Source organism: Dermacentor silvarum, chromosome 7 (assembly GCF_013339745.2).
Source record: "Dermacentor silvarum isolate Dsil-2018 chromosome 7, BIME_Dsil_1.4, whole genome shotgun sequence".
Classification (NCBI taxonomy): Eukaryota; Metazoa; Arthropoda; class Arachnida; order Ixodida; family Ixodidae; genus Dermacentor; species Dermacentor silvarum.
Window position 1 is genome coordinate 121,097,927 of NC_051160.1, and position 18,944 is coordinate 121,116,870.

The 18,944-nt window shown below is 43.6% G+C and overlaps 1 long non-coding RNA gene across 2 annotated transcripts in view; it reads right to left on the reverse strand.

The window, feature by feature from the left end:
- Positions 1 to 2,019: 2,019 nt before the first annotated feature.
- LOC125946948 (uncharacterized) overlaps positions 2,020 to 18,944 on the reverse strand; it is a 44,867-nt gene continuing 27,942 nt past the window's right edge. Inside the window, exons 2-5 of one of the 2 annotated variants that reach the window (XR_007468014.1) lie at positions 14,958 to 15,112; positions 7,196 to 7,278; positions 3,320 to 3,397; positions 2,020 to 2,175 (exon numbers count right to left, since the gene is read on the reverse strand). This is a non-coding gene — a long non-coding RNA (uncharacterized LOC125946948). The remainder of the gene's footprint in view (positions 2,176 to 3,319; positions 3,398 to 7,195; positions 7,279 to 14,957; positions 15,113 to 18,944) is intronic. The other variant, XR_007468015.1, reaches the window with a different exon arrangement.

Sequence of the window (18,944 nt, forward strand, 5' to 3'; positions counted from 1 at the left end):
CCTCAAAGAGAGTTCCCGGTACTCTCTTTGTTATTAGAGTGTACTTTTTGTTTTAAGCAAAAACAAACATTTTTGAAGTTGTGTTACACCGGTCTCTGTGCTTGCACATGTTTTCCCTTCGTATAACAAAGCGTCCCAGCGGTAAGCAGAACTTGCCCGGATCCTGAGTCAACGGAGGAACATCAAAGCAAGATAATCAGCTCCTCTAGTGTTTATTTTAGTGCTTTATTAGCCAGCATTACCCAAGCCAATAAAAATTCTAACGACCGGTTCAGAAGTTCGGCGACGGGTTCGAATCAGCATTCTGGTGGGCTGCAGGTGCATGTGGCTCAGCGACGACGTCCAGATGTGGCAGACGGCGGCGACAAAAGCACGCCACATGTCCCGCGATACCGCAGGAGAAGCATATCGACCGACTGTGCCGCGTGCGCCATGGATATTGCGGCCGGAAGTACTGAGGGGGCAATAGAGGGACAGGGTGGAGCGCTGGGCGCGGTGGTGGCGTCAAGTAGGACGCGACACGACTTCAGCGTACGTCGACGGTGCAGCAGTCTGAGCGTGCGGGTAGACTGGTGGAAGGGCCTCTGCAACCTGCTCAAGGATGGCCTGCTTCACAGCCGAGGACAAAGGTTGGACAGGCTCCTGGGTGAGAGAGAGCAGCGAGAGCTGGCGGGCCACCTCTTCACTAATGAAGGCTTTGATCTGAGGCAGCAGAGACCCGTCATCAGCCTGTCCGTGAGCAGCCACCAAACTGAAAAGGAAGGCCACGTGAGGAACAGTATGGCGGGGGAGCGCTCGTTTCCGGCGTAATTCGTCGAAGCTTTGGCAGTATGGGACTACGGCTGCAACGGTGGTAGGATTCTTGGCCATGAGCATTTGAAGAGCGTCGTCGTCAATGCCCTTGAGGATTTCATTAATCTTATCTTCCTCAGTCATCGTTCGGCTCACGCGGTTGCAGAGACCGATGACATCCTCGATGTAACAGTGAAAGTCTTGCCCGGCTGTTGCGCTCGTTGGCTAAGGCGCTGTTCGGCGCGAAGCTTTCGCATGGCAGGACGGCCAAATACCTCAAAGAATGCAGTCCTAAAGTCATTCCATGTCGCAATAGTTGCTTCATGATTGCGGAACCAGAGGTGGGCGACATCCGCCAGATATAGAATAACGTTAGTGAGCTTTGTCCGATCGTCTCATTTGTTGTGGTTGCTCACCCGTTCGTACGACGAAAGCCACTCGTCGACGTCTGTCTCAGCGGTGCCACTGAACACACCTGGGTCTCATTTATGAACGGAATCAGAGCTGACTGGCCCAGTTGACGAAGTGGGTCATTCACTGGTGTCGTCTGGCATGGTCGTGGGAGTAGCGGCGGGCAGAGTGCGGCTCCGGAGTTCCAGGGCGAGCCGTTAGGATACCCCGCGCCTCCACCAAATGATATGGGGTTTATTAGCGTTTAATCCCAGACACGTTAGGTGCAGCGCAAAGACCACTCGAGCAGTTCCAGCCAAGCGCCAGCGCGAGGAAAACCAGCCAAAAATCCCGCAAACAACGCAGCCAAAACGCGACCCTCGGCGACCAGCACGACTAACCGCATTTTGTATGACAGGCTGTGGTTCACCGTCGACGAGGTCATGCCACGTTTTGTGACCAGCGACGGGATAATCGTTTGCGAGACCGGCGACCGGTGCTCCAGAGTCAATGCGAACCACCAGCGTACTAGACGATTACACGAGAACGATTTTAATACCGCAGTCTTGTCCACTAGAGTTGTTATTACCAGCCCGGCAGCGCGGTAAGTCGCAGCACGTCCGAGTGCATTGATAGCAAATAGGCGCACTTCGCGTCGTGCGCTCGCATAGCAGCTGCGAGGACAGAGAGAGCCGACGAGAAGTAAAGCAGGTGTTCAGTGGAATGGCCTCATGTCTGCATATCTCTCTTAGACTTCATATTGAACGCCACTAGTAACACTTCGAAACTACTGTATACTCAAGTGGACTCATTGCGGAACTTCTGAAGACTGAATATTTTATTTTTTCAACTTTTTTTTCGATCAGGGATGTCCACATTGCTGGGTGTAGACGGGCCATTCTTCTGTACACATCCTCTTATATGCCATTTGGCACTTAGGCACGTGTGCTCGAATGTGGTCTCCCCAGACGTGCATTTCACATTCAGTTCTACCTATCACGAAACAGAAGGGCTTTATTTTTAATGTGAATATAATCATGAAATATGAAAATTTATTCATTGATGTGAACATGCTTAACGCTAGGTTTGGCTTGCATCTATAATTAAGCACTGATAACACGTCCTAATGAGAATTTTGCAAATTCGAGGTAGAGCACTTAAGGAAAAGGTAGCAAGTGAAACTACAATTTCCATTCAGAATGAGACATTATATTTAGTTTATATGTTTATACTTGTGACCTGGCAGAACGTAAAACTTTCTGCAAATATTCTTTCACCTTGTAATCAGAATATGACAACCAACTATTAGCTTTAACCAAATAAATGTGAAAGTTTATTCGCAGCAAATAAATCACTCTGGTCTGACATAAAGACATTCCCTGACTGCGATATGATCTTTTGAAGGTAAGTTTGGTTCAAAAAATAACTTTGTTCAAATATAACTCATGGTTCATAATTGCTATGTAATCTTTTAGGCATAAATTTCCATTCTTATATTGATACGAACTGCTGGAATTTTCGTGCACTGTATCAAGCGCCCACGTGCAAACACCGGGGCTACTATTGTGATTCAGTCGCACGAGTGGTTGCGTGAACGTTGTTTGAACAAAATAATTACGTTAATGTATAGGGGTGCTACAAAGAAGGCATAGTAATATATATTAGTTTCAATGGACCTAAGGGCCTACTCCGGGCCTGTTTGGGGTGCTCAAGTTCTGTTCTGCTCATTCATTATACATGTAGGCACCATACTCTTTCTATGCGAAGGGACTTTTGTTGGATGCTGCTTTGAAGGTACGGTATGTGTGCAAGTAGAGGTTGCGGGACTTTCCAACAACGGGATGTATTTCCACTGTATGCTCGGTACTGTATATAGGCTTGAGAACCTGGGTCTACGTTTAGGCAACGCCTACCGTCTAGACCGAGTGACATGTGTGTCTTTGCCTTTCGTATCAGCGAGGCCCACGTTTATTGTGACGTGCGGAAAACAGTAAGTGCATCCTGTCACACTTGAAAATGAAAGCTTGTTTTAGTGCATCATCCTTTTTTAAGCCAATTCTCGGCTTCCTAATTTTAAGCTTGATGGAATATATTTTGCGTAATAAACCGTACGTGATACACCTTTCCAGTTTCTTACCCTTCTTTGGCAGAAGAAATACAGCACAATGTTCTATACTGTCCCAGAAATACAGGATGTAGTCTCTTCCTTTGTGTCCTAAGGCAAAACAAATAATATTATCACGTTGAAGGCAAATTTAAGATTACTCTGGAGTTGTATAGGTAGGTAAACTACAGGTTTTGTCTACAAAGGGCTTATTACAGGTTGCTTGTGTGGGACACTAAGCACAGACTGGGCTGATCTGCTTTTTGAACCGGCCTACACATAAAACAAAATGACTTTTGTTTTTTTGTGCAGATTTTAGTGGTATCCTATTTTTATTACAAACTTGGTAATTGTGGTCGCTTCTGTGATATGTCTGACATGTGGAAACCAAACCTGTAGAAACCTTCCGACTCTCAAGCTGTGAAACTTATATTCTACTCGTAATGAGTTTTAAAAAGTTTTCTTTCAATACAGTGCGAACTGGCTTTTGTTCTTCCTCCAGCACCGAATTAGTAAAGTATTCTGTATGTCAATGTGAACGTGAAAAAAAAAACTCATTCACCCTTATGAGGGCTTCTCTGTCTCCATCAAGCCGTGTCGACAAAATAAATGTAGATATAGCGCTAATCTCTACTTGTTGGAGTGTTGTTGGAGGCTAACGCTCGAAATTACTGTACTTTCTGGCCACCACAAATCAGTCCTTCTAATTTAGTTGTTTAAATCGCAGCAGTGCCACATTTATGCGGCTCTGACATTTTTTCAGCTTTGCAAAGCGATGGCTCCCAAAAAACGTCCAATTTTTTGCAGGCTTAGTCCCCCAAGCGTGCTTCCAAACTTGCAGTCTACATTAGAAATCTATAACTTACAAGATACACCATATAGGAAGCTACGCGCCTATTTCGACAATTAGCTCACTGAAGCATTTTTATGTAAATGTACACCTCCTTCTTGTATTTTGCCGGACAGCAAAGAGAATGCGCGAAATTAGATCATAAATTAGATAAAACGGATAGAAAATTTCGAGAATCTCCTTCCTACCAGAATATATTTCACCTGAATGAAAGCCACATCAAAATCAAAAATTTAATTCTTAGGTTTATAATGTCGAAACCAACATGGGATTATGAGGCATGTCGTAGTGGGGGACTCGTAAATAATCTTGACCCCCTGGGGTTCTTTAACGTGTACCCAATGCATGTTACGAGGACGCTTTTGCATTTTACAACCGTCGAAATTTGGCCGCCGCAGCCGCTATTTGATCCCGTATATTCGGCCCTAGCAGCTCAATGAGAAATCCACTACGCTGCCAAGGCGGGCGAAAACCCACATCAAAATATGTATAAATGCATCGAACTATTTCAAAACTGTGCGATTAGTATAATATACCATTCCTATTCGGGCGAAGTCTGTTAACTTTTTTTTAAGGGTGAAAGTAACTAATGAATTCACACTTACATCCACCGTTTCTAGTGCTGGCTACGACCCGCCGTAGTTCCTTAGTGGCTATGGTGTAGCGTCGCGGGATCGAATCCTGGCCACGGCGGCCGCATTTCGATGGGGGCGAAATGCGAAAACACCCGTGTAGTTAGGTTTAGGTGCACGTTAAAGAACCCTAGGTGGTCCAAATTATTCCGTAGTCCCACACTACAACGTGCCTCATAATCAGATCGCGGTTTTAGGACGTAAAACCGCATAATCTTTTTAGTGCTCGCCACGTTTTACCCTTTAACAGGATGCCTGTCTATAGAGGACTCCTATCTAAATACACGTGAAAGGAGAAATCGTTTTTCTCGGCAACATCTGCGTCACATTTTATGAGGTTTGTTAAATTTCATAGAAGCAGTTAAAATAGGTTGACTGTTGGAAGCACTTTAATTAGGCGGTTAAAAATGCTGCAACCTAAAAAATCTTTAAACACAAATATATAAAGTTTACAACTGTGTCACAATTCTTATAACATCATTTAAATATAGTACACGTAAAACGGAACAAATATATATTATAGACACTTCTGAAACCTATTACTAATTGTAAATAGTGAATTTGCGACACTCTTGTATACGTTCTAACAAATCTACGTAATGTGTAAATTATTACACCAAATTTGCCGGCTAGATTTTCTCTAAGGGATGCAGTTCACGTAACCGCAATATCTGTTTTTAGTGAAGGGCTATGAATGTGTAAACTTCATGCTTGTAAATGTTTTTTTTTTTCCAAAATGTTCGAAAATTGTATTACAGCATTCAACCCTTCAATTTAATTTCTCCTTCGTACATTCCCTACAATTTTTTCATTTCTCTCAAGTGCAACAAATTTCATTAAATTTGGTCCAAGGCTTATCTCAGAAAAGCATTTCTTACTCCTACAAGTACTTGAATAAGCATCATCGGAGTCGGGACCTAGCTAAAGCTTCCTCTTAAGCATAAAGCTCCAAGCGCATATACCTGCACGCCGGCCACGCCTAAGTTTTGCACCTAAGTTCTCTGAGTACTACATTCTCAGTATTGTTTTCTTTTTCCGGGGCAGCATCAACATTGAACGGTCTTTCCTATTAAGTCGGGAAGGCCGTTCATTCAAAGCTTTTCTAAGGTTAATAAAATTATATCGCAGCTTCATTGTAATAATGACAATATGTCTCATCGCCAACTATTTATACTTCCAAAACAGGGTTGACCATTATAATGAATATTAGGAGAAGAGTGCTAGAACGGGACTCGTGCATTCCATAGCTACGCAATTCCGACTTCGAAAACGGCGGATGGTCTGCCCATCACATATATCGTGCAGCAGGTGAAAAAAAAATAGACAAACTAGAGGTTCGCCCCTATTGCGAAGCAGTGACGCGATAGCTGGCAAATTATAATGCTCTGTAAGCCGTTGAATGTTCCGTACAGTGTATGCTAAATTGAACATTGTCAGGTGCTAGCGAGGAAGCTTCTTTCAAAAAGTAAGTAAACTGTGAGTCGTATTCCGTTGCGGAACTTGCGCCTACTGGTGGTGAAATGGTAGGCGCGGCTTTTTCTTCATCCTCTACCCAACTCGGACTTAGCCACTGTTCTGTACTGAAACAACACCTTCGGTCCTTCCTGGTAAACTTTTCAGACTTCCTTGAAATTTATATTTGGCTTCCGTGTTAATTGTCATACGCTATTCTCAAAAAAAAAAGACTACGCCTGTACCATCAAGTAAACAAGAGATGAAGCCGAGAGCAATAAGAAGACTAATAAACGCGAAGCAAACGCGCTCAGCCAATATCATTACATGTACACGAAGAAAACCTATGGGACCACGTCCACAACTGTGAAGGCCAGGTGATACAACAAGATGAAGGCGCGGACACGAGCTCTATCCAGCACTTTGACGTGGACTGGGTGTCAGCCAATCACAACACCTGCGTGTGCGATCGCCCTCTTCGAGATCAGTATTTTCACATTTTTTAGCACTGCCAAAGTAATAATTATGTAGAATTTTGCAGTGCGAATCCGGTGCTGATAAGTTAGAATCTTTGCAGCACAGTGAGAAGATTTCTTTCATTGCAATTTTCTAGCCAAAGTTTATGGGATTCCAGCGACGATGCCAGCCGACATAAAAATTACAAGGACACTGAGTGGATAACAGCCATCACTGTGAAAGAACAATCTGAAAGCTAGCCATGAAAGTAGCAGGGACTCGTTAACGGGAATTAATGAGTAGAATACTAACTGAAAGCTCTGTCAAAGGTCGGAATTGGCGTTGATCGAAGCATAGACCAATATTTTGTGTACAATGTAATGTGTTTCTGCGTCTTTAAACGATGTTATGTGTGTAATAATTATTGTGAAATTATAGCTTACTTTTGCAAACAGAAATCATTGAACATTGCACTATTATTTACACGAGTAATTCTTCTGACCTAGAATTGTACCTTACCTTGCCGTTTGCTTACCCGCATTACGGGACCTGGTGTCTGCCTTTGCGCTTCGACTAAATTTGCGTAAAACAGATGGCTTTTCCTGTAACACGCATTTGTATGAAAGTAACGTACGTGAAATACATTCACATTACCAACTGGCAATATCATATGACAGTCAAGGACAACTTTCGAAAAAATCACCACACTTATGCTCGTCATATTGTCGTAGTGTCTCTAACATCAAATTTTGCAGTCTTGCGGTGACTTTGCGGCGAATGAGAGAAGATGACTTAATGCGCGAGAACGCTGAGTCGAGGTCGGATGGGGCGCGCACGAAAGAATATAGGCTAGGCGGGCAAGGATCGGCTACGGGGTAGACGTCGGCAGGTTGTAATCAGAGAGATGGGCTCTGTCTCTGTCGCACTGGCTCTGGCCTTAGCGTCGTCAGCATGGTGCTTGCAATCAACAGATGCGTCACGATGCACCCTGCTATACCGGCTTGCCGGGCCTTCGCTGCTCGGACCAACCGGAAGTAGATGGAAGCCCTGGGGACCTCTCGAGCCTCAGATCGAACTCCGGTTGCGAGGCCGTGGCGACTGTGGTAACCACGTCACCGAGTTTGAGCCGCCTACTGGAGGCGACTCGGGACGCTCGCTGCCGATGGCCTTGCCTGCCCTTCAAGTGGACCGTCTATTCCCTCACCGCCCGTCTCCTCGTCGCTGTAGAAGAACTGTGAGACATTTTCCATTACATTTGGTTCGCTCATTGCAACAGCATGAAGCACACGAGAAGGGCTCAGGCGCGCAAAGACAATATTAGTGAGCAATAGTGTTTGTTAGTGTTTTCCTTACTCTTCAGTTGCCACTACCACCGAGTCCTGTATGGGCGTCTTGCGCTGGAGTTCGAGGTATAGTAGCGGCGCCTGGTGGCAGCGAAAAACGTCATCGGGGTAGTACCAGCTTGGGTAGTATTGAGCCCTGGCTGTGGCGAACCACGTTTCTAGCCTGTGCTTTGCGTTGATTCGCACTTTTTTTCTGCCCTGTTGCGTCTGCGAAAAGGCTCGTCACTTCTCCCAGACCATGCTCACCACGCTGCGAACTGGCCGTAGCCTATAGTTCAACGAAAACGGACTCTCCGTGAGCCGTGGGACGTAATGCTGGAAGCAGAACACATCGGTGACGCCGATCTAGAGAGACCTAGCTCAGCCTCGAAAAAGCGTCACCGTCGTTACTGCTGCGTCGTGGGCTGCCAGGAACAAGAAGGCCTGAATTCCATCATCAGATTCTACCGTTTTCCTTCAAGGCCTCACCAAGCGGAGCGTTGGGCGCGCTAGATAACCGCAGTTCGTCGCCTGGTTGAAGTGGTGAAGTGACCAGGTGTGTGCAAATAACCACAAATGGTTGGGATGATTCGGTGACAATTCACTAACCAACTACGAGCAGGTTAGAAAGTTAAATGTGCTCATCCTTGACCTCAAGCCAGCACGTTGAGGCAGCGCCAGCAAGGTAGTACTGATTACAGCACATCGATGTTAGAGCGCTGTCATTAAAACCTATATCAAGCGAGCAGCTCACGAGCTCGGGCTGCAGCGCTGATTAGCACGTACGCTACTGCGAGCTCATATGCATTGCATCAGTTATTTATCAGTTGCTAAAGGAACAGATAGCCGCTACTAGTAACTGCGCAGGCATAATTACTTGTCCAGTTACATGCAGTCAACAAAGATTGCTGGAGGCCCGCCGTTTCGCGGCATGCTGAAAGATCGCTGCCGTCGCGGCGCGTACAATCGTGCGCTCGAGCAGTTCGTACAACGCGGCATGCTGAAAGACCGCTGCCGTCGCGGCGCGTACTGTCGTGCGCTCGAGCAGTTCCATACACATGATGTATGCTTATCGCTGCTGGGACTTCATTTATAGCAAGCATTTCCTCGCGTTTGTGCGCCTGAATATAGCAGCGTGCAAAGGTTTCCTGAAGTTCAACTTCGTACGTGACTCGCTTCACTTGGGATTGACACCGCGCTAAAACTTCGCCGCTTATTTCTTGAACGGCGTACACGTATTCGGCGTTGCATAATTTCTCGCCTTTACGCAGCGTGCCACCCCTGAAAAAAATCTTCGGCGCCCGATATTCGTTGCAAGCCGTGGTACAAAACAACCGAAAGTGGCGCGTCCATATTGTAAACGTCCTTTCCGTAGGAGACGACCGAACTTGGTAATACCCAGTTTAGGACAGACGGCGCTTTTTAGCACCATTTTCGCAGCGCCCCCTGGGCAACGCAGGAGCCTCATAAGTACTGTCCGCAGGGTGTCGAACAGAAAACAAAGTACCGGTTTGGTTCGGGTTCAGGTTCAGTGCGCTCCGATATTGTTTTGGATCGGTTCCAGTTCGAAGAAACATAAAAGACGCAGTTTTGCCCGGATGGCGAAGCATCAATTGCCAGACACGTCGCAGACAGAAATCGATGTTTTTGCATGAATATCAATGAAATTTAACGTTGTACAGCTACAGCAGCCATACAGATAAATACTGTAATCTTAGGCAGTGTTGTCACAAAAGTGCGCAGCAAGTGGTGTGGTGCCTTGACGCGTTCGTCCTTTTTTGCACGTTTACTTTTATTGCCGTCTATAGTGAGTACGGGGAAATCGGTAGAAACTTACAGAGGTATTCGAATTGCAACATTTTTAACGCGCTATTTCTTGATGTTTATTTGCAACGACAGTAGTTAAGCAGAACCAGTGGTGGTAAGCTTATCACCCTTATACATACGAGGTCCACGCTGTGCAATAAAATACAGGCTGTTAATTTTTAATTTTTACGGAATTTTTAGAATTCGCCTGCGGCAGGTAGCATGATTCGTTCCATTGAGCTGGGTTATACGATGAGGCGGACATTAGTACCATGATAAATGGAAACACATATTCAACAGATTAAGAAAAATCGACTAATGAACTTCTTAGTGAACTACTTTACGACACATATTGCAATTTACAAATTGTAGCCGGTGAGCTTCTCATGCGTATGCACTTGGAATGAATTTCCAAAATGACACCAGTTTGGAGATATGCGCCATAAAACTCGCCGTAGAAATGCACTGTTGTTCACTTATTTTTTACCAAAACGTTGTTTTATACAACGAAGTTCAAAAGTAACTGGAACACCCATGTATTTCGCCCGACACTTTGGAAAATATCTCGAAACTGGTGTCATCCTCGAAATTCATGTCAAGTGGATGCATCTTGCAAACTCAACGGCTACAATTCGTAAATTGCAATGTGGGCCGTAAAGTAACTAACAAGTTCATTAGTCAATTTTTGTTAATTATTTGAATATGTGTGTCGATTTTTCACGCTGCTATTGTCCGCCTCTTCGAATAACCCAGCTCAACGATAAGAATTATGCTGCCTGCCACAGGCGATCTTTAAAATTTCGTAAAGCTTAATTTTGAATACCCGGTATACCGGTTGTGCCAGGAAATGAGCACTGTGAGTCCGTATAAGAAAAAAAAAAATACTCCGATTTGCGGGGTCTCCCTATGTTAGCTTTGCCCTCGTTTTATACAACGGACGAACAGATGAAAGGCGAAACAAGCGTTAATGAGTTTCATTCTTGATGAGCTGATGGAACTCAGAAAATTTGGCACAGAGTACAGAAATCAAGCGATGTTCTGCATGGAACTGCTGCATGCGTACTGAATACATCTCGTAAAATGTTTATGAAAGCTTTCCCGACGGTAAGCTCATACTGTTCTGCCCGTGATAGCTTCAACAAATAACATGCATTTCTCTTAAATGATGAATAGTTGATCCCGTAACCGTGTAATCAACAGTAAACGCATAAAACAGTATTAAAATATCCTCAACACCCTGTTACGTAGCATTAATGAGTGAGCCATGATTATACTGAAAAAAAAGACTTCTCGAAAATGACAGGAGCACAATAAGGATAATAATGGTGTTATTTGTTACGCGCCATTATTTGGTCCGAGCTGGCCAGCAAGTGGTGGAACAACACTGTGTTTATCAGTCTTCGCTCAGACCTGTTGGTTAGCCCTTCCGGGATACGCCATCGCCATGGCGGTGTCGGGAGCAAGTATTCGGTAACAAAGGGCCGTGTTAGGTCCAATGATGGCATGCTGCTCGTGGCCTAACCGACAATAAATTCTTTGGTTACACCATAGTCCCTTAATAGCTTTTTCTGGTCACGAAACTCCCGCCTCAGTTTGATATAGAGCCAGCCCCTGCCGCTAGGGGCGCCATAGTAAAAGAAAGGCCACCTAGCCGAGCGGCCACCGCAGGCAGCAGCGGTATTTTTTCTGCTCTGGTCGCGTTGTGACCGAAAGCCTAGCTTCTTTTCGATTTTATTTACATTCTATTTTGTCGTAGAAGTTACACTATCTAAACTTGGACATCTGAGAGTGTTTTCTAAGCGAAATCAAGGCGCGTACAAAACGTTAATAATCACAAAGTCAGCTGGCAGCTCCGTGTGTCCAGAGACGACGGGCATAGTATTCTTCTTACTGAGAAATCTGTCGTTAGTTGGCCCGACCGGCTTCGATTAAAAACTTTTAAGCGACTTTTATGCGCTGTACAAAGAATAAGACATTAGCAGCGTGGCATTGCCAGTAAACAACAACCTGACTTCAAGGTCGTGTGCTGTTACTGAATTCCGATTGCACTCGAACCGTTCAGGCGATGGTGACATATTCTAATCGCACGTAACATAAAATGTTCTATGACTTCAAAATTAGTTTGGAACAGGTACATAAGTAGATCGTAGCCGTGAATGAAACGTTGCTTGAACGGAAATATTGTAATTTTCATGTATCGCAAGCTTTGGTAGTTTTCTAGCGTACTATTCCAAATGTGCGACAAAGTTGTCAAACGGAATTTTCGTTGTGAATATACGGATTATTATGCCCGACTGACTCAGCACTGCGCTCATTAATCTCTAACTCGCACAAGCCGAGTGACAAAGATTGACGGTCCGTTGCACTCAGTACCATACCTCCTTGGCGAAACGCGATGCATAATAGTATTTGAATCGCGAGCTTTCTTTGAAGTAAATGTAGCCGTTCTAATACGCGAAAATTCTTATGAGAAATAACATTTAATTTTCTCTTTCACTCAGCACTGCTGTAGTGTAGAGCTCAAAAACGATCTGAAAGTTGTATTGACACAGAAAACTGACATCTTGTTTTTTCCTGTTGCACTAAGTTCCTATAATGTCCCATTTATCACGGCTGGAAGCCTACTTTGCTTCAGGAAAGAAAATTACTTCTGTGGCATGAACCTTTTGTAAGTCGCGCAGTGCTGAGGTAGCAACCTTAAGCAAATGTTAGAATTGTCAATAGCTGTTGCTATCAGCATGTGAAATCCATATGCAAGACCTCAAACTAAGTAGTTATGGGAATAATTGGCCGTCTATAAATATCAACACACATTACAGGTCATATATATTTTATTGTTTAAACCAGAACAGTTTTTATATGTGCTTATGTTCTCATGGAAGAACTAATAGGCACCGATTTTATTGGCAATATATAAATGAAACAAATCTTGCAAATAGAACAGGCTACTGAGAATCACACACACATATATACGCACACACGCACGCACATGCACACACGCACAAACGCACACACAGGCCGTCGAAAACACGAGGAATGGCAGTAAGCCTGAGGCGCGGCTTGTCCCTCGGCAACGATACGGCATCACCGTTTATCGTGAAATCATCTGTACGGAGATGGATGAGGGATCAAAGTGCTTCGATGCACACACGCACATGCTCGGACTCGAAGCTGAAATCGTCCGTTTCTTGCCGTGGTATGGCTCGCTCCCAATTCTCGAAGTGCTCATGAACACTTCGCATGCAAAACAGCGATACCTTTTCGGTAGTGCCTTTGTAGCCGGAACGGCCCCCTGGTACACAACTCCTTAACGGCATTGTCAGGCGAACGTGCCACTTCAATTGTAGAATGCCAGAATTCGGATCTTGCCTAAATATAAATCACAATTATAAAGTACGGCTCCTAAATTTCAGCCCACGCCGGCCGCATCTGCAGTCTCTCTGGGTTTAACACGGAGAAAGGTGGCCTCTAAGCTGCGGTGGCTCCGCAGCGTGGCGGCTTCATGCGACATATCAAGCTCTGCCATAGAGTGACGGCGGAGTTTCGTGACCAGAAAAGTATTGAGGAACTTTGGTTACACTCTCGTATCTTGTTATGCAAAGCTAGTACACAAATGCATTGTGTGGCATCCCTATAGTACCCGAAAATTCGTAATTTTGAGAAACCTGTAAAGTGTATAGTTAACGAATTTGCCGCTTTTTACTCTATCTTTGCTTTGAGGAAAGCTAATAACCCAAGGTTTTATTTCGTACCGATGAAAAAGTTCAAATTTGAATTTCTCTACAAGCATTACAGTAGCGAAAGCCTGGTAAGACCATCCCTACACTTACCAATTTTACCAATAAAAGCACACCCGACTCCTGCATTAAAGGCGCTCATATCTTATTTTGCACATACTGGCATTTTTAAAAGGTAGGTTGGATGTCCGAAACCCTCTGTTTGCAATCGTTATTGTTCCTTGAACACACCTCTGGTATTTATACCGATTGCTAGCCACTGGCGATGGGTGCTCAATACTTGCTCAATACTGTTTTCATGGAGCCTGCATTCTATTGTAAATGAATATTAAGTACCACGTGGCTTTTGTTTATATTGACACGCCTAGAGTGTTTAACTTCTTTAGGTGGCATTTTTTCACCGAATAACGAAATTACAAATTTATCGCTCGGTTGGAGAGGCACCTTCCTGTGAAGAATCTTTGTGCAATGTTGTTAGCAGTTCTACAGAAGAAAAAGAACTGTCTCATAAGATTAGATGCGTTAAGCGAAAACCGGTTTACTGTACATTCTCCAAAGTACCCTAGCGCCGGCGATTACACTGAAATGTAGACTGAGTCATGTATATCTAGCCTATGCGCTTTACCCGTACACCAGATTTCGACAATCGACGACCGTGCTTCAAAAAAGCTTGAGCTTTCCAGCATCTTGGTTAATCATTTAGCGAGAAACTGAAGAAGGTCCTCTGCATTGGCACTTACTATGAAAAATATTTTAATTTTTTAGAGTATTGCCCAGTTATCATACTTTTACTTCAGAAAGAAATACGAATCTACCCATATTTCCCATCCTCCCTTATTTTCTTTATAATGACTTCAATGTTTATTTTACCAATTTCCCTAATTTCCCCTCAAAATTTAGAGTGCTAGAATAAAAAATGGATATTATGCACGTGCATCATGGGCTTGTAGTCCATAGTTAAAATCAGTGTGCACGGACACACCATACGTTATATTGGGAATTCTTGATTGCATAAGAAATATTAAGTGCTATAATATCATTGTAGGATTTCTCTCATACGAAAGTCAGTTCCCAGTACAGGAAAGCACGGTAACACACATATACTTTTCAATGTTCATCCAGCGTGCGCACCTTCTTCCACCTTTTGGGCTTCGGCAGAGCTCATTCACCACGGACGCTTTATAGACTAGCACAGGGTGTGGTCGCTGATCTATTTTCCGCCAACTCCTAATAAATAAGAGCGTATTCTAATATGTTGCTAATTTATCTGAAATACGCAGTATATTTGGGCGTTATGACCAGGCATATTAATTAAGCTGCCAGTTTCTCTCTAAAAAAACACTCACACTCTTTAAAAAAGAAAACAGTATGTCGTGAAGCGTATGCACGTTGTATATGTTAGTTTGGAATACTCACCAAGTACCTGCTACTTCGTAATGCTTCAAATACAGGTATTGATCCTGTCCTGCTCTTCGTACTTCAGCATATATGCACGTATGTTTTGACCTCTTAGTGCTGGTTTCGAAAGAACGATAACGGGTCCATAGTTTCTGATTATTTGTATTTAATGCCTAAAGAAAAATGAAACGCATGTTGTATTACCAGCCACAGACGCAGAAGAGATTCTCAAAAGACGGGAGATGAGCAGAATAGATGCGCCAAATTGAGCAATTGGCAAAAGTCGCAATTAGGTTAATACGAGGACCACAAGGCAATTTCCGAAAACACAGGGAGAGACACTGCGTATAAACAAGTAGCCGCCGGCTCTTCAGCCCTTGAAGTTTGAACTTAGCCATGGCAGCCAGCCGAACTGTATGGCTGCCATATCCATGTCATTGTCCGTGTAGTTGCATTGAGCCTCACAACTTTCGGTTTGTGTCGAGCGACTTAAACTCTGGCTCTAAAAGATACACAAGTTGATGATAAATTGAGGTAAATTCGCTATATCTAAAAAAATACCAAAGCAGAACAAACTTGTGTTCTTCGGGAAAAACGACGTCATAGAAAGAAGCAGTGCGTTTTCTTGGTAGCGACAGCAGTAATCCCGCGAAAAAAAAATAAAACAACTTGTTTAGTGCGCTAGTAAAGTAAGTACAAGTTCTTATGCAAAGGTTCATGGATGATGTACGCTTGGCAAGCATTGCTGAGGCGTGTTAGTGCTACTCCAACTTCTCTACCTGCCTATAGGCACTACATAACTCCGTCGTAAGCACAGCTATGTAGGAGACACAGATCTACTGCTTGCATTTAGTCTCCTTATTCGTGATGCAGAGGATGGCATACAGAAAAAAAAAAAATAAACGTAAAGTGCGAGGAATATCCAACACATGTTCACCGTTTTCCCCTACTGACCAAAAGCCGGAAATGAAAACTTATGGAACAGAAAGTCATGAAGTTTATCGCTGAAAAATAAATTTTCTTGCGATCATCTCCTTCGTTTCTTTATTGTGCAGAAGTGTGCGTAGGGGGGGAGGGGGGGTGGATCTCCGATTGGCGACGTCACATTTACACGGATGTTCTTGGCACTGGCGTTCGTTGTGGGCGACAGAAAATGTCGATACAGTAGCAGAGCACTCATCACGTTCTTCACCTTCATTTGTAAGAATATATCGCATAACTGCTACGACTGATGGTTTTGCGGATTGAACAGAGCTTCTAAACTTTGAGCGCACACCATGTACTCTGAGAACCTTGGTCGTCACGTGAAAAATAATTCAAAGTGTTTTCATCAGTACAGAGAGATTCTTGCGCGAACGTTAGCGGCGTTCTGTGAGCTTACAACGCATCACTTTAGGTTCCATTGGCCCCCCGACTGCTTAATGGTATGCATTGTATTCGCAGTGAGCAAAGTAAAAATCAAACGTATGGTATTTACACTAATCATTTTTTCCCATGGCACACTGTTCTTATTATAAGTACTTTAATCCGATTCCAGAGTTACCGCTCCATCCTTTTTCGTTGTTTGTTTGAAATTGAGATGCGTGGCAAACACATTGATTATTTGTATGCTGCAGACAAGACTGCATTGGCTTGATTAGACATTGTCCGATTGTCATGCGTGCAAATGTCATGCAGCTTTTTTTTTTCCTACTTCAAATTTCGTCAAACTTATATTGCTTGGACTGGCTGAGTCTGTGAGCATAATAAAACTTCGTAAGAAATGTTTTCTCCTAATTCGTGTGTCTCTTTACCAATGGTATATTTTATGTATCAATGATATTGTCACGTGATAGTGATGGTCATGAACACTGTCGCAAAACTTATTTAGGAAAACTCGGCGCGTTTTGCGCGGCCCGATAACATTTGTTAGGCGGTGAAACGTGCTCACCCTAGAAAGATAAACAAGTACATATGGCCATATATCTGTTGAAATACATTTTACAGTACCTACTTCGATGGGTTGTTCGTCATTGCATTCTTGTCTTACCATCTTATTTGTATTTACACGTATTACGTGATTCACTTTCAGCCTTACTGAAAGAAGCAGTGCGTTTAAAGGAGTTGTTTTGAAGGAGTTACTGCTCCTTTCTGACGTTACCAAAGGCGCAGATGTCAAGCCTGATTTTATGTATTTTGTTTTCGTCAAGCACAGTATGGATATATATTTAAATAAAGGTCGTTTGATTGCTTGGTTGAATGATTGATTATAATTATTTCATCTAGTCTTTATCGGTTGTCGATTCACGCGGAATTTTTATTCCCTGCGTAGTCTTACCGCTAAGCTGTGATTTCGGATTTACGAAGATAGCTGTCGCCCGAGGGTGAAGAAATAGTAGCACTAGCGTAGAATTATGTAAATAAACGACGTAAGGTCAGCAGTTTTGTCGGACTGATGAAATACAGTAAACATGCGCTTCCTAAACAAATTAACCAGCTGGTATCACTTGCGTGCAGAGTTCTCATCAAGTGAGAACTCGCTCTCACAACTCTGGCGTGATCAAAAGCGGCGGCAGTAGAGAGAGGGGGAGATTGAATGCTTTGTGCTAGCGCTACCTTCACTGCGTTTCCGAAACATGAATGCATCATCAAGATCAACCTACTTATCTTCACTGCAGGACGAAGGTCTTTCTTAGCGATTTTTAATTACCGCTGTATTGCAGAAGCTGGCATAGCCTGTCTTATGCGAAATTTGTTGATTCCATCATACGCGACCGAATTATCTGACGTACGTAGTTACCTAAGTTGGCGTCAAATACGTGCACTATATGGAGCGACACACAACTACTGGCACATACGCAATTGACGGACGGCGGTGAATCCTTGTGGATTCCCCACAGTACTTGTTGCAACCATGCGTAAATTTATGCAGGAGAGTTTTAACAACCACCCAGATCACTGTGGGTGGGAAGCATTCCCCCAACAGATTTGACAACTTAATGTGAAAGCTCCCTCGCATGTTGAGATGACACGATTTCTTCAACGTGACTCGGCGCACAGAGGCTCAGTGTGTCTTCCTACTGTCTTTAAATGAGACAAGAGTAAATTTTAACAGGTGCTATTTTTATCCAATATTTATTGGAGCGTTACACAGGTCCCTCAGTATTTCCAAAATATTGTTTGAAAACTGGTGTAAATATTACGTGGGAATTCCAAGTGTAAAGGGAAATCTCTTTCAGTGTAAAATAAAAAAAGTAATACCACATTAAGAAAACCTTCATTGACGCTCCCTGCCTGCATCTTTCTTACCATGTGGCTCCATTAATCGAAACCATCTTCGCGAGGACATTACGAGTATGATGACAACTTATTTTTTCAAGGTTTTTCTACCATTTCATAAGAATACTCCGCCTGGGAATGGCGCAGCTTTGGGTATGAACCTCAAATCTGCCCGCGGGTCTGCAAGCTACAACTTATTTCTGGTTCATTTGTCGCGCAATGTTGGACCCCTTCAGTCAAAATGGAACTTGCACTAGATTTAGGTTTTGACACTTCGACATCAAAATATTCTGACCCTTCATGGCTGTTGCCAAGATCAGGCTTAAACATTTTCAATTCTTAGGCTTCACAAGAGAGCTTGTTTTCTGTCTACATGACCTCCAATATTTGGCAGCATGCGTGGCAAGTGGCGGATGCTGCTAGATTTCAGGAGTCATGGATAATGAGTGTTTGCGTTTAATTGCACATTCTATGGAAGAAGCCACAACCTAAATCCTGCCTACAGGAAGCTTTCTACAATCTCTGCAAAAGGCCCACAAAAGTTCAGAAATGGCCCCAGTAAGGGACAGTGGTTAAAAGTGAACTGAATATCTTTATAAATTTGGAAAGGGCTCAAATATAATGCCCAGTTCGAAGCGCTGAAATTGGTAGAACTGCAGTGTATTAATGAACCCATTTTTGGTTAGTTTCATTGATAACGCAAGCTGCATCCGCACAACAACCAATACCAAAAGGCAGTGCTCTACA